Source organism: Procambarus clarkii, chromosome 23, assembly GCF_040958095.1.
Source record: "Procambarus clarkii isolate CNS0578487 chromosome 23, FALCON_Pclarkii_2.0, whole genome shotgun sequence".
Lineage (NCBI taxonomy): Eukaryota > Metazoa > Arthropoda > Malacostraca > Decapoda > Cambaridae > Procambarus > Procambarus clarkii.
Genome location: NC_091172.1, coordinates 41,268,110 through 41,280,692, shown reverse-complemented (window position 1 = coordinate 41,280,692; position 12,583 = coordinate 41,268,110). Strand labels below are relative to the sequence as shown.

General features: G+C 36.4%; 1 long non-coding RNA gene across 1 annotated transcript in view; it reads right to left on the bottom strand.

The window, feature by feature from the left end:
* LOC138367721 (uncharacterized) overlaps positions 1 to 7,660 on the bottom strand; it is a 9,289-nt gene extending 1,629 nt beyond the window's left edge. Inside the window, exons 1-3 of the long non-coding RNA XR_011229413.1 lie at positions 7,369 to 7,660; positions 2,616 to 2,775; positions 1,813 to 1,919 (exon numbers count right to left, since the gene is read on the bottom strand). This is a non-coding gene — a long non-coding RNA (uncharacterized lncRNA). The remainder of the gene's footprint in view (positions 1 to 1,812; positions 1,920 to 2,615; positions 2,776 to 7,368) is intronic.
* Between the last annotated feature and the right edge of the window lie 4,923 nt (positions 7,661 to 12,583).

Sequence of the window (12,583 nt, the reverse complement as noted above, 5' to 3'; positions counted from 1 at the left end):
ATTTGGAAGATCCTGTGTATCGAATTTACTCAGTTTCTTTGATCGAGCAACAGATATATTACAGGAAAGAGATGGTTGGGTTGACTGCATCTATCTGGACCTAAAAAAGGCATTCGACAGTTCCACATAGAGAGGTTGTTCTGGAAACTGGAAAATATTGGAGGGGTGACAGGTAAGCTTCTAATATGGATGAAAAATTTTCTGACATAGAAAAATGAGGGCAGTAATCAGAGGCAATGTATCGGACTGGAGAAATGTCACAAGTGGAGTACCACAGGGTTCAGTTCTTGCACCAGTGATGTTTATTGTCTACATAAATGATCTACCAGTTGGTATACAGAATTACATGAACATGTTTGCTGATGATGCTAAGATAATAGGAAGGATAAGAAATTTAAATGATTGTCATGCCCTTCAAGAAAACCTGGATAAAATAAGTATATGGAGCACCACTTGACAAATGGAATTTAATGTTAATAAATGCCATGTTATGGAATGTGGAACAGGAGAACATAGACCCCACACAACCTATACATTATGTGAGAAATCTTTAAAGAATTCTGATAAAGAGATCTAGGGGTGGTTCTAGATAGAAAACTATCACCTGAGGACCACATAAAGAATATTGTGCGAGGAGCCTATGCTACGCTTTCTAACTTTAGAATTGCGTTTAAATACATGGATGGTGATATACTAAAGAAATTGTTCATGACTTTTGTTACGCCAAAGCTAGAATATGCAGCTGTTGTGTGGTGCCCAACAACAGAAGTTGGCCCATATCTTAAGAAGCACATCAACAAACTGGAAAAGGTGCAAAGACATGCTACTAAGTGGCTCCCAGAACTGAAGGGCAAGAGCTACGAGGAGACGTTAGAGGCATTAAATATGCCAAAACTAAAAGACAGAAGAGGTGATATGATCACTACATACAAAATAGTAACAGGAATTGATAAAATCGACAGGGAAGATTTCCTGAGACCTGGAACTTCAAGAACAGGAGGTCATAGATTGAAACTAGCTTAACACAGATGCTAAAGAAATATAAGAAAATTCACTTTCGCAAATAGAGTGGTAGACGGTTGGAACAAGTTAGGTGAGAAGGTGGTGGAGGCCAAGACTGTCAGTAGTTTCAAAGCGTTATATGACAAAGAGTGCTGGGAAGACGGTCTCATCCTTTAACTACACTTAGGTAATTACACACACACACACACATACATATTATATATATATATATATATATATATATATATATATATATATATATATATATATATATATATATATATATATATATAATATATATATGTCGTACCTAGTCGCCAGAACGCACTTTTCAGCCTACTATGCAAGGCCCGATTTGCCTAATAAGCCAAGTTTTCATGAATTAATATATTTTCTCTATTTTTTTTCTTATGAAATGATAAAGCTATCCATTTCATTATGAGGTCAATTCTTTTTTTATTGGAGTTAAAATTAATAGAGATATATGACCGAACCTAACCTATCTTTATAGGTTAGGTTAGGTAGCTGAAAATGTTAGGTTAGGTAGTCGAAAAAACATTAATTCAAGAAAACTTGGCTTATTAGGCAAATCGGGCCTTGCATAGTAGGCTGAGATGTGCGTTCTGGCTACTAGGTACGACACATTATATATATATATATATATATATATATATATATATATATATATATATATATATATATATGTATATATATATATATATATATATATATATATATATATATATATATATATATATATATCGGACAATTAGTAAAAAAAAAAAAAAAAAAAAATTTAAATTATTTTACCTTGTACCTAGATCCACCAGGCCTGTTTGGTGCCTGTTTCAGTACTTCAGACATCTGGAAGGTCACATCCTCCTCCTCAACTTGTGGATGTGCATTGATAGATGACTCTGTAAAATTAAGTTATTTATATAATAATAAATTCAGTATAACAATAATATTCTGTAAAACTAAAAGTAATTTATACATCAATCAGATAAAACTCTCCAGAGATGGTGATACACAACATATAAAGGACAAGTTTCAGAACAAAATATGCATTTAGGAATAAGGTTTTGTACATGTAGGTAGCACATGAGAAAATAAGTGGAAGGTGATCAAGTTTATATTAACATGTTAATGACTTTGTTAAGGCTTTGCAAGAATGAAAAAATATTAATAATATAATATCACCTACCAATTAATTGTACATCATTTATAAGTCAATTATTTGCATTATTATTATTCAATACTAATGATATAAAAATGCATTTTGTAATCTACTATTTATGCAAGTATTAAGCACAGGATCATGAAATAAACTGCAAAATACTGTAATGGATAAACCAATTAAGTTTACATTTTCCTATAGCTAAGTCAGTCAGTTCTATTAGCAGCAGAGAACAATTATGCCCAACCTCTATTAAATGAAACAATCTTAAGAGCAAGTGATAGAAATATAATCATTTATGCTTGGGAAAATATTATGGAATGGTTCCAAATATGAAAAATATTAAGTTTTTTGGTTAAAATTTTTTAACTTAAAATTTACATTTTTAAGTGAATTTTAAACTTTAAAAAAATTATTTAATTTTTTGGTTACTTACTTAAAATAACATTATATAGTTCTTGTTTTTGTAGAAATGCCAATTTCTTCTTTTGCCCTTCCAGACTGTATAGTGACCACAGGCCGTTTGTTCATATCTTCATTATTCTTCGAACTGTGGTTGCACAATCAGACCCACGTACACTGGTTAAAAGCATCACCTAAAAGCAACAACAAAAATGTAGTACACTGACGAATTTTGAATATATATATATATATATATATATATATATATATATATATATATATATATATATATATATATATATATATATATATATATATATATATATTAGTTGATTTTATACCCGCATTAGGTCAGGTGATAATACAATGAAGGTGAAAACATGGGGGGATACATAAGGGATAAACATAGGGGCTGCAGAAGGCTTATTGGCCCATACGAGGCATCTCCTATCTAAACACAAAGATTAATCCAGTGTAATTGGCCTGTTATGTTGTAACATAACATAACATAACATATATATATATATATATATATATATATATATATATATATATATATATATATATATATATATATATATATATATATATATATGTGTGTGTGTATATATATATATATGTATGCCATATACATATATATGCTATGTTGTATGCTACAACTTGGCTGATAATAAAGCCATTCACAACTGCAGGCCTAATAAAAAAAGGAGGTGGCATAGCAATATCTTACAAAGATACCTTCATCTGCAATAGTCTCATTAGTAATAGAGACGACTATTGTGAATATACCTTTGCCAAGTTCTCCAGTAAATCCCTTAAATCCTCCTTGACTATAAGTGCCATCTATAGATTTCCCAATACCGACATAGCTTCATTCTCAGATAACGTAAGGATTCTTATCATAAATAACAATCTCAACAAAAATCAAACCAACTTAGTGGTTTGTAATGGTGAACAAAACATGCAGATACTTATATATAACCTGTGAATAGAGTGTAATAACACCAAAACTATTTGTTTATTGTTTTATGACCATAATAATTGAATCACTAATATGATTCACTAATATATAATCCTAATAATAATCACTAATATATAATCCATTGAGCATGCTGCATCTCTTTCAGTCTCTTTGCAATTTGAACAAGAGGGTTTTTAATTGATCGAACCATATTCTTAAAGTAAAGTAAATGAGATGTATTCCATATTTTGCAAAATATACGATGAAGGCACACAAACATTCATACCAAAACTGAAGGGCAGGATTTATGAGGAGACATTAGAGGCATTAAATATTCCAAACTAGAAGACAGAAGGAAAAGAGGAGATATGATCACTACGTACAAAACAGTAACAGGAATTGATAAACTTGATAGGGAAGATTTCCCGAGACCTGGAATTTCAAGAACAAGAGGTTATAGATTTAAACGAACTAAACAAAGATGCCGAAGAAATGTAAGACAATTCACTTTTGCAAACAGAATGGTAAACGGTTGGAACATGTTAGGTGAGAAGGTGGTGGAGGCCAAATCCGTCAAAAGTTTCAAAGCATTATATGACAAAAAGTGCTGGGAAAATGGGACACCACGAGTGTAGCTCTCCATCCATCTGATTGATAACCCAAATGAATTTTTCATGGATATGATACCAACATAAAATCATAAATCAGATGTGATCCTATCCCCACTGGATTTTGAAGAAGCCATAGACAGTATGCCTATGCACTCTGCACCAGGCCCTGACTCTTGGAACTCTATATTCATCAAGAACTGTAAAAAACGTTATCGCAGGCCCTTCACATTCTTTGGAGACAAAGCCAAGATACTGGCATTGTCCCTGACATACTAAAAACAGCAGAGATAGCACCGCCCCATAAAGGAGGAAATAAGGCAGAGGCAAAAAACTACAGACCGATAGCACTAACATCGCACATCATAAAAATCTTTGAGAGAATGCTAAGAAGTAAGATCACAAAATACATGGAATCACAGCATCTCCATAACCCCAGACAACATGGTTTCAGAACAGGGCGCTCTTGCCTATCACAGTTGCTGGACACCTCTGACATGGCACTAGATGCCATGGAAGACAAACAAAACGCTTTGACAAAAAAAAGCCTTTGACAAATGTGACCATTGTGTTATTGCACATAAAATGCGTTCAAAAGGAATTACCGGAAAAATAGGCAGATGGATATACAACTTCCTGACTAATAGAACCCAATGTGTAGTAGTCAACAAAATAAAATCTGGACCATCAACCGTAAAGAGCTCAGTCCCCAAGCGTACTGTGCTTGCTCCAATACTTTTTCTCATCCTCATATCGGACATAGACAAGGACACAACCTATAGTACTTGATCATCCTTTGCAGATGACACTAGAATCTTCACGAGAGTAGGCAACATAGAGGACACGGCAAACCTCCAATCAGATGTAAATCAGGTCTTTCTATGGGCTACAGAAAATAACATGGTGATTAACGAACATAAGTTTCAGCTCATGCGCTACGGAAAAAATAAAAAATATAAAAACGGAAACCACTTACAAAACTCAGTCAAATCATAACATTGAACGGAAAAGCAACGTAAAGGATTTGGGTGTACTGATGTCAGAAGGCCTTACATTTAAAGAACACAATAAAGTAGCCGTCACAACTGCAAGAAAAATGACAGGATAGATAACAAGAACTTTTCACACTAGAGATGCTATACCGATGATGATAGTTTTCAAGACGCTAGTGCTCTCTAGAGTGGAATACTGCTGCATAATGAAAGCCCCTTTCAAAGCTGGAGAAATTACTGACCTATACTTATGCATTTATCTTCGGTTTAATACAACAGGCACCAGACACACGCTAGGCATCATACACACTAGGATAAAACAAACATTAGGCCAGAAGTCAGAAAAGAATTCAAAGAATTTTACTGGAAAGGCTTGCTGTTAGGAAAGGAAGTAATTGAGATGAATTAATGCACAGTATGTCAATTTTGTGAAATATATGATAAAGGAACAAAAACATTTATACCAAAACAAAGATGCAGAACTAGGAAACAGGATTTGTTCAACTGAAATTTCAAGACGGACAGAGACCAAAAGACACAAAAATGGAATCAATATACGAAGAGGCCAAACCCCCAAACATACCAGTAATACAAAGAGAAACAACTACACGGCAGTGAGGAGAGAGGCAGAAAGAAATTTTGAAAAAAAGGAACAAACAAATGTAAAGTAGAACAAATCATATTCTATAAATACAGCAACAACCAATTGCAGGTAAAGGATAATATTCAGAGCTTTTAAATGCATGGATGGCGAAATACTCAAGAAATTGTTCACGACTTTTGTTAGACCAAAGTTGGAATATGCAGCGGTTGTATGGTGCCCATATCTTAAGAAGCACATAAACAAACTGGAAAAGGTGCAAAGACATGCTACTAAGTGGCTCCCAGAACTGAAGGACAAGAACTATGAGGAGAGGTTAGAGGCATTAAATATACCAAATATACTACACAAATATATATACTACACATGCACAATAAACTACCCTACACAGGCTGAGTATGGTGTGTACAATAAATTATTAGCTAAAAGATAAGACTGAGTTTGTATAAATGGGGGTTAAGTCAGAGTGGGAAAATGTAAGTGGAGTGCCTAAAAACCCTGTCCTGGGACCTCTGTAATTCATAATATATACAAATAATTTAGACTCAGGTTTGATCAGCAATATTTGAAAATTTCCAGACGATACAAAAGGGATTTTTTTCTGGATTCAGGATTATTTTTTTATGGCTGAAAACAGGTTTTCAGCAATAAAAGAAATACAGTATTGCTGGAACAACCGTCGACATCTTCAAGAGAAAACCTGAACATCTTCAAGAAGTGAAGATGACCTTGAGAAGAAGTATAGGTTGGGAGAAGTATAGGTTAGGAATTGTCTCCAAAGAATTCTCAAAGAATTACTCGTTATTGCTATCCAAGATAATTAGACGAGCCAAAGCTAAATACTACGAAGATAAATTTACCCAAATAAAGAGTACCTTACCTAAAAATATGTATGTACCTTACGTAAATAAACATTTGATTTTGAAGTGCCGGACAAACAAGGCTGTGGTGGATATGTGGGCCTGAGGGGCCTGTCCAAGCAACAGCCTGTTGGACCAAGCTCTCACATGTCAAGCCTGGCCTTGGAAGGGCTTGGTGAGTAGAACTACCACCAGAACCCTATAATGCATGTATTAAGGTGTCCAGGCAGTGAGCACCACATAATGCAGTGCAGTCCTGTAAGAATAAGCACAGTAAGTATGGGCATGGAGGGGGTGCAGCAGTGGCTTGTGAAGGGCTGGAGAGTAAATGGACATGCCCAGGGGTAAAAAGCATTAGGGTAACAGAACATAGCCCATAAAAATAGTAATGACTGTGAATGAATAATTATATGAATGCAATAATACTTCATATCTCAATAGGAATACTAAGCAGGGTGCAAGACAAGATACTGGTGGTGATAGTGGTTGGTACAAGTCCTCACATCCCCACAGACACCAGTAACAGCCCTCACCTCCCAACACAGTACCCTTGTAGCGAGTTAATCTTATACTCGCTTCATTATCTTATAGCATAACTAATTAACACTAATTACAGAAGCTACACAGGTGATACTTTGGTGTGAGTTGAGCGCACTGAGCGTCGGTATCGCTACACCCTTGTTCCTTAACAACCCTTTGGACCTTTATTACAGAAAAATAGAATCAATTAATTTAATAAAATATAAAATATAAGTGCTTACTTACGATAATACTATCGGTGGAACACAAAATCTTCTTCTTCTTGATAGTAGGTGCAGTTTGCATGAAGGGTTGGTCCTCGCCATGACTGAACTGACGACAAAATGGCCGATGTGTTGATATGGCGTCAGGTGACGCTGTGACGTCACAGGTGAGGGACGCTTTGCGCATTACTCCCTCGTACTTAAAAAGTACTACAGGTACTTTTTGGTTTTATTTTTGAATATGGCAGAAGTTGGACAGCTTTTCAAATCATTATAAGGGAGTGAGTTCCATAGACTAGGTCCCTTTATTTACATAGAGTGTTTACATAGATTAAGTTTGACTCTGGGGATATCAAAGAGATATTTATGTAAGGTGGGGACGTGGCCATGTGTTCTATTACATCTGTCCAGGAAGAGTTTCAGAACAGGGTTTGCAGTTAGAAAAAGGGCTTTATAAACGTAATTTACACAGGAGAATGTATGGAGTGAATTTGTTTAGCATGTTTAAGGATTTGAACAAGGGAGCTGTGTGTTGTCTGAAGGTAGAGTTAGTTATTGTCCTGATAGCAGATTTTTACTGGATGATGATGGGCTTGAGGTAGTTTGCAGAGGTTGAACCCCAAGCACAAACGCCATAAGAATGATAGGGATAGATAAGTGCATAATAGAGTGAGAGGAGAGCAGAGTAGGGTACATAATATCTGATCTTAAACAGTATACCAACTGTTTTAGAAACCTTTTTAGTTATGTGTTGTATATGGGTGCGGAAGTTGAGTCTCTTGTCTAAGTATAGGCTAAGAAACTTTCCATCATTTTTATTGCTAATGTTTACATTATCTATCTGAAGCTGAATTGCATTTGTTGATTTGTTTCCAAATAAGATATAGTAGGTCTTTTCTATGTTTTGTGTGAGGTTTGTTGGTTGACATCCACAAGTAGACTTTTTTTAATTAATTGTTTACAACATTATTTAACAGGAGTGGGTTGGGGTCAGAGTAGATGAGTAGTATCATCAGCCAACAATATAGGTTTAAGTATGTTAGAGACATTAGGGAGATCATTGATGTATATAAGAAACAGGAGGGTCCTAGGATGCTGCTCTGTGGCACCTTTACGGTAATTAAGTGGTAGAGTGGGAGAGGTTATATCATTGATGGCTTCATATTGGTGTCTGTTACTAAGATAGGATCGGATATAGTTTAGGGCAAGGCCACGGATTCCATAATGGTGGAATTTAAGTAAGAGGTAGTTATGGTTAACAGTATCAAAGGCCTTTCTCAGGCCGATGAAGAGTTCAATTGGAAACTCACTTTTGTCAAGGGCTGAGAAGATTAAGTCAAGCAGACTAACAATAGCATCATTGGTACTCTTTTGGGAGCGGAAGCCAAACTGACAGGGACTTAGTATATTGAATTTTACAAGATTGGAGTAGAGCTGTTTGTAAAAAAAAAAAAAATAATTTTGATAATATAGGTAGATTCGATATGGGTCTGTAATTATTTATGTCTGCCGTGTTACCTCCTTTATGAACTGGCGTTACTCTTGCTTTTTTAAGGATATCAGGGAAGGTATGACACTCTAGGGATTTGTTGAACAGCAGTGCTATGGATGGTGCAAGGGCATGGGAGGCACGCCTGTGTACCATCGATGGTATTTCACTAATGTTCCCAGCTTTGGTTTTTAGCGAGTGAATGATGGACACAACATCTGTAGGGCTGACCGGAGAGAGGAGAAGAGAGTTTGGATAGCTGCGTGAAAGATATGTGGTAACATATGTCTGAGTCTCTGGGATTTTTCGGGCAAGGTGAGCACCAAACGATGAAAAGAAGCTATTAAATTCAGTTGCTGTTTCAAGATCTGTTGCAGGTGTATAACCATCCTTGGAGATTTTTATCTTATTATGTGAATGTTGTTTAGCTCCTAGGATGGTAGAGATGGCTCTCCATGTGCTTTTTATGTTGCCTTTTGCTTCTTTGAATCTATTCTCGTAATAGGAACGCTTTGCTCTTATTATACTGGTAAGCACTGATGAATACCTCTTAACTACTTCTTTTCCAACTAGGCCAATCCTAAGTTTTTTTTTCATATTCATGTTTCTTGTCGATTGCTTTAAGTATGCCATTAGTGAGCCAGGGATTATTTAACCTTTTTGCCAGTTACTTGCTTGGTGAGGAGAGGACAATAAGTATTGTAAAGGCTTTAAATTTTGGAAAGAGGCTAGTTAACGAATTATTATCCTGTGTATTGATAAATTTAGATTCCCAGTTTACATTGTGGAGGGCATTTGTGAGATTGCCTATTGCCGCTTCACATTGTAACCTAAAGGTAATTTTCTTGTTACCTGGTGGTGTTATGGCCATGTTCGCTACAAGGAAGGTAGGATAGTGGTCAGTTGTTCTGTCAGTGATTATACTTGATGTAAGAGGAGCTGTTATGTTGGTCCATCAGTGATCCAGGGTAGTCGCAGATGTTTGAGTGACTCGGGTGGGCCTGGTGATTGCGGGGATGAGCATACAGGAATTCATGCTGTTGAGGAAACAGTCTACTTGAGGGTTATTTTGTAGCCCTAGGTCAATATTGAAATCACCTCTGAGAACTATGTGATTTTTGTTGAGATTATTGTTTATGATAAGGTTCCTCAAGTTGTTATTGTATTTGTGTCTAGCTTCAGACACAAGCATGTTACAGTTATGTCTTAAAGAGTTGAGAGCAATTAAGGATGATAAAGAGTCACTTACAACTAATGTATCAAGTTTGGATACTTGTACACATTTCAGTGCAAGGAGCAAGGCAAATAGTTCAGTCTGAAGGGTAGAGGCCCAGTTGTTTATACGGACTCCCCACTCAAAATATAAGTCATATCCTATTGCCAGGACAACTGCACTTCCAGCTGCACCCGTTGGGCGCTGTAGGAAACCTTCAGTGTATATGATTTGAGAGAGAGAATGCTCTGTGGACAGAGCATCAATATGGCTTAAGACGTTGAGCTTTGCCTCAAGACAAAGCTGGGACTGATCTCTAATTTGCTCCTTTGATGGAAAGGGAGGGATTAAAATTGAAAAGGGTGTAATTTCCTACAGTGCAGGAAAGTGCTATTGTTGTCTCTCTTGGTACAAATTATAAATCTGATACTTTCTGAGTTCAGTTCCAATTTTATTTATCTATTTGAAACAATGTTTACATTCAATAAAGAAATTCTGGAGGGCTTCTGTGCAAGGGTTAGGATGAGCTAGCCTAAGCATTTTTATACCAATTTGACAGTTATTTTCAGTAACACGATAAACAACGCTCGGAATATTAAGTTCCTTTCTCATATTAAGTATCTTTGTGGTACGAAGGCACCCAAGGATTATCCTCAAGGCTTCGTTCTGCAATTTTTCAAGCCCTCCAAGCTTTCTTTCAGGATGCCTTAAAGTTAATTTAGTTCATTTATTATGCACCCCATACCCATCTTGTGGGCGGTAGTGGAAAGGGTTGCAGAGGCACATAATGGGCTCAGGGACTGAACCCAACAATTCATTTAGCTAAGCAAGTTACAATCTTGATGAGCTAGTTACAAAATTCAGTATAAGTCGTCACATCAACAATAGGTTCGAGATCGATCACAAGTACAGTTTCTAAATTAAGCAACTGACATATGTGGAGAGCTAGTGTCACAATTGATATGTTTGTCCTGCACACCGCTCCCCATCCAGTGGGCAGCGGTGGATAGGTTACAATCACTTAGTTACTACTTACAGTTAGCAAACTGGGGATATTTGGCTAAAATTTCTGGTACCAGATCATTTTGAATGAAATATTGACACATCGTTGGTACATTGGTTATAGAATTGTCTCTGAATTCACTATCACATAGTGACGAAGGGGTGTGCAAATAATTTTGTTGACAGTTAACATTTGGTCAGGTCTACATCGGCAGATAATGAGAATTCCCAGAAATACTTGTAACCGAGTCTAAGCCGAGCAGTAGTAACATCTAGAAGTCTGCTGATTTTATTGGATGAACCATAGATGTGTGGCTCCTTTTGCATAATAGTATTGAACGAAAGTTAATCTCCCCAAACACTTTCGCGTTTTGGGCAAGTTACCCCTCCACTCTCTCCATTTTTGTTTGGACATTCCCTGGTAGTGCGCGGAAATACTGAAAAGTGTATACTCTTTTCAACTTTGTCACCTTAATTCTCGTCCTATGTCTTTCATTTTGGTATCAATGCGTTCGCAATAGAATTCCCAACAGAACTATGTGCATATAATGTCAAAGACAGCAGCGCGCTCCACCCGCCGACAAGATGAATGTAGGCCAAGGGTACCAGAAAAAGAAAGCTGAGCCACCCTCAGGCAACTCTCATTACATTAGAGAGCGTGATAATACTGAAAAGTGTATACCCTTTTCAACTTTGTTACCTCAATTCTCATCCTAGTTTTTTCAATTTGGCATCAATGTGTTCGCAATAGAATTCTCTACAGGACTAAAGGCATATAAACTCCAAAAGCCCGGCTTACCATCCGCAACAAACAGAGTAAGCGAGTGTGTGTTACCAGGGAGCGCACAAGAGCGATAAAATGTATACACTCTTTTCATTTTGGTCACCCCAATTGTCATCCTAGGTCTTTTATTTTGGTATCAATGTGTTAGCAATAGAATTATCTACAGGTTTAAATGCATATAAACTCCAAAAGCAAGGTGTACCATCCGCACAAAACAGAGAAAGTGAGAGAAAGTAACCCGGGAGCACTCTAGTGCAATGTAATGTGAACACTCTTTTCACTTTGGTTACCTCAATTCTCGTCATATGTCTTTCATTTTGGTATCAATGTGTTCGCAATTGTATCTGCTGGCATTTTACCCTTTGCTTGGATCTGAAGGGTTTTAGGCTCACCACGATGCAATCTGATAGTACCGCAGGTGTATATACCTATCTTCAAGCAGCAATTCACTCATTCAAACCGACTTATAATAGTTATCCATATATAAATGGTAATCTTTGTTCTACCTGTTAACCTGTCATATGAAGAAAGATTGTCAAAGCTTATATTACATTCTCTAGAAAAGCAAAGAATTAGGAGTGACATATGGTAGAGGTGCACAATGGGATGAATGGACATAACAAAGGGGACATTAATGGGGTATTAAAAGTAGCAACACAAGACAGAACTCGAAACAAAGTGTAAAAATTGGAAAAATTTAGATTTAGGAAAGAACTGCATGAGTAAATACACTGGGTTTGTACCTTAAG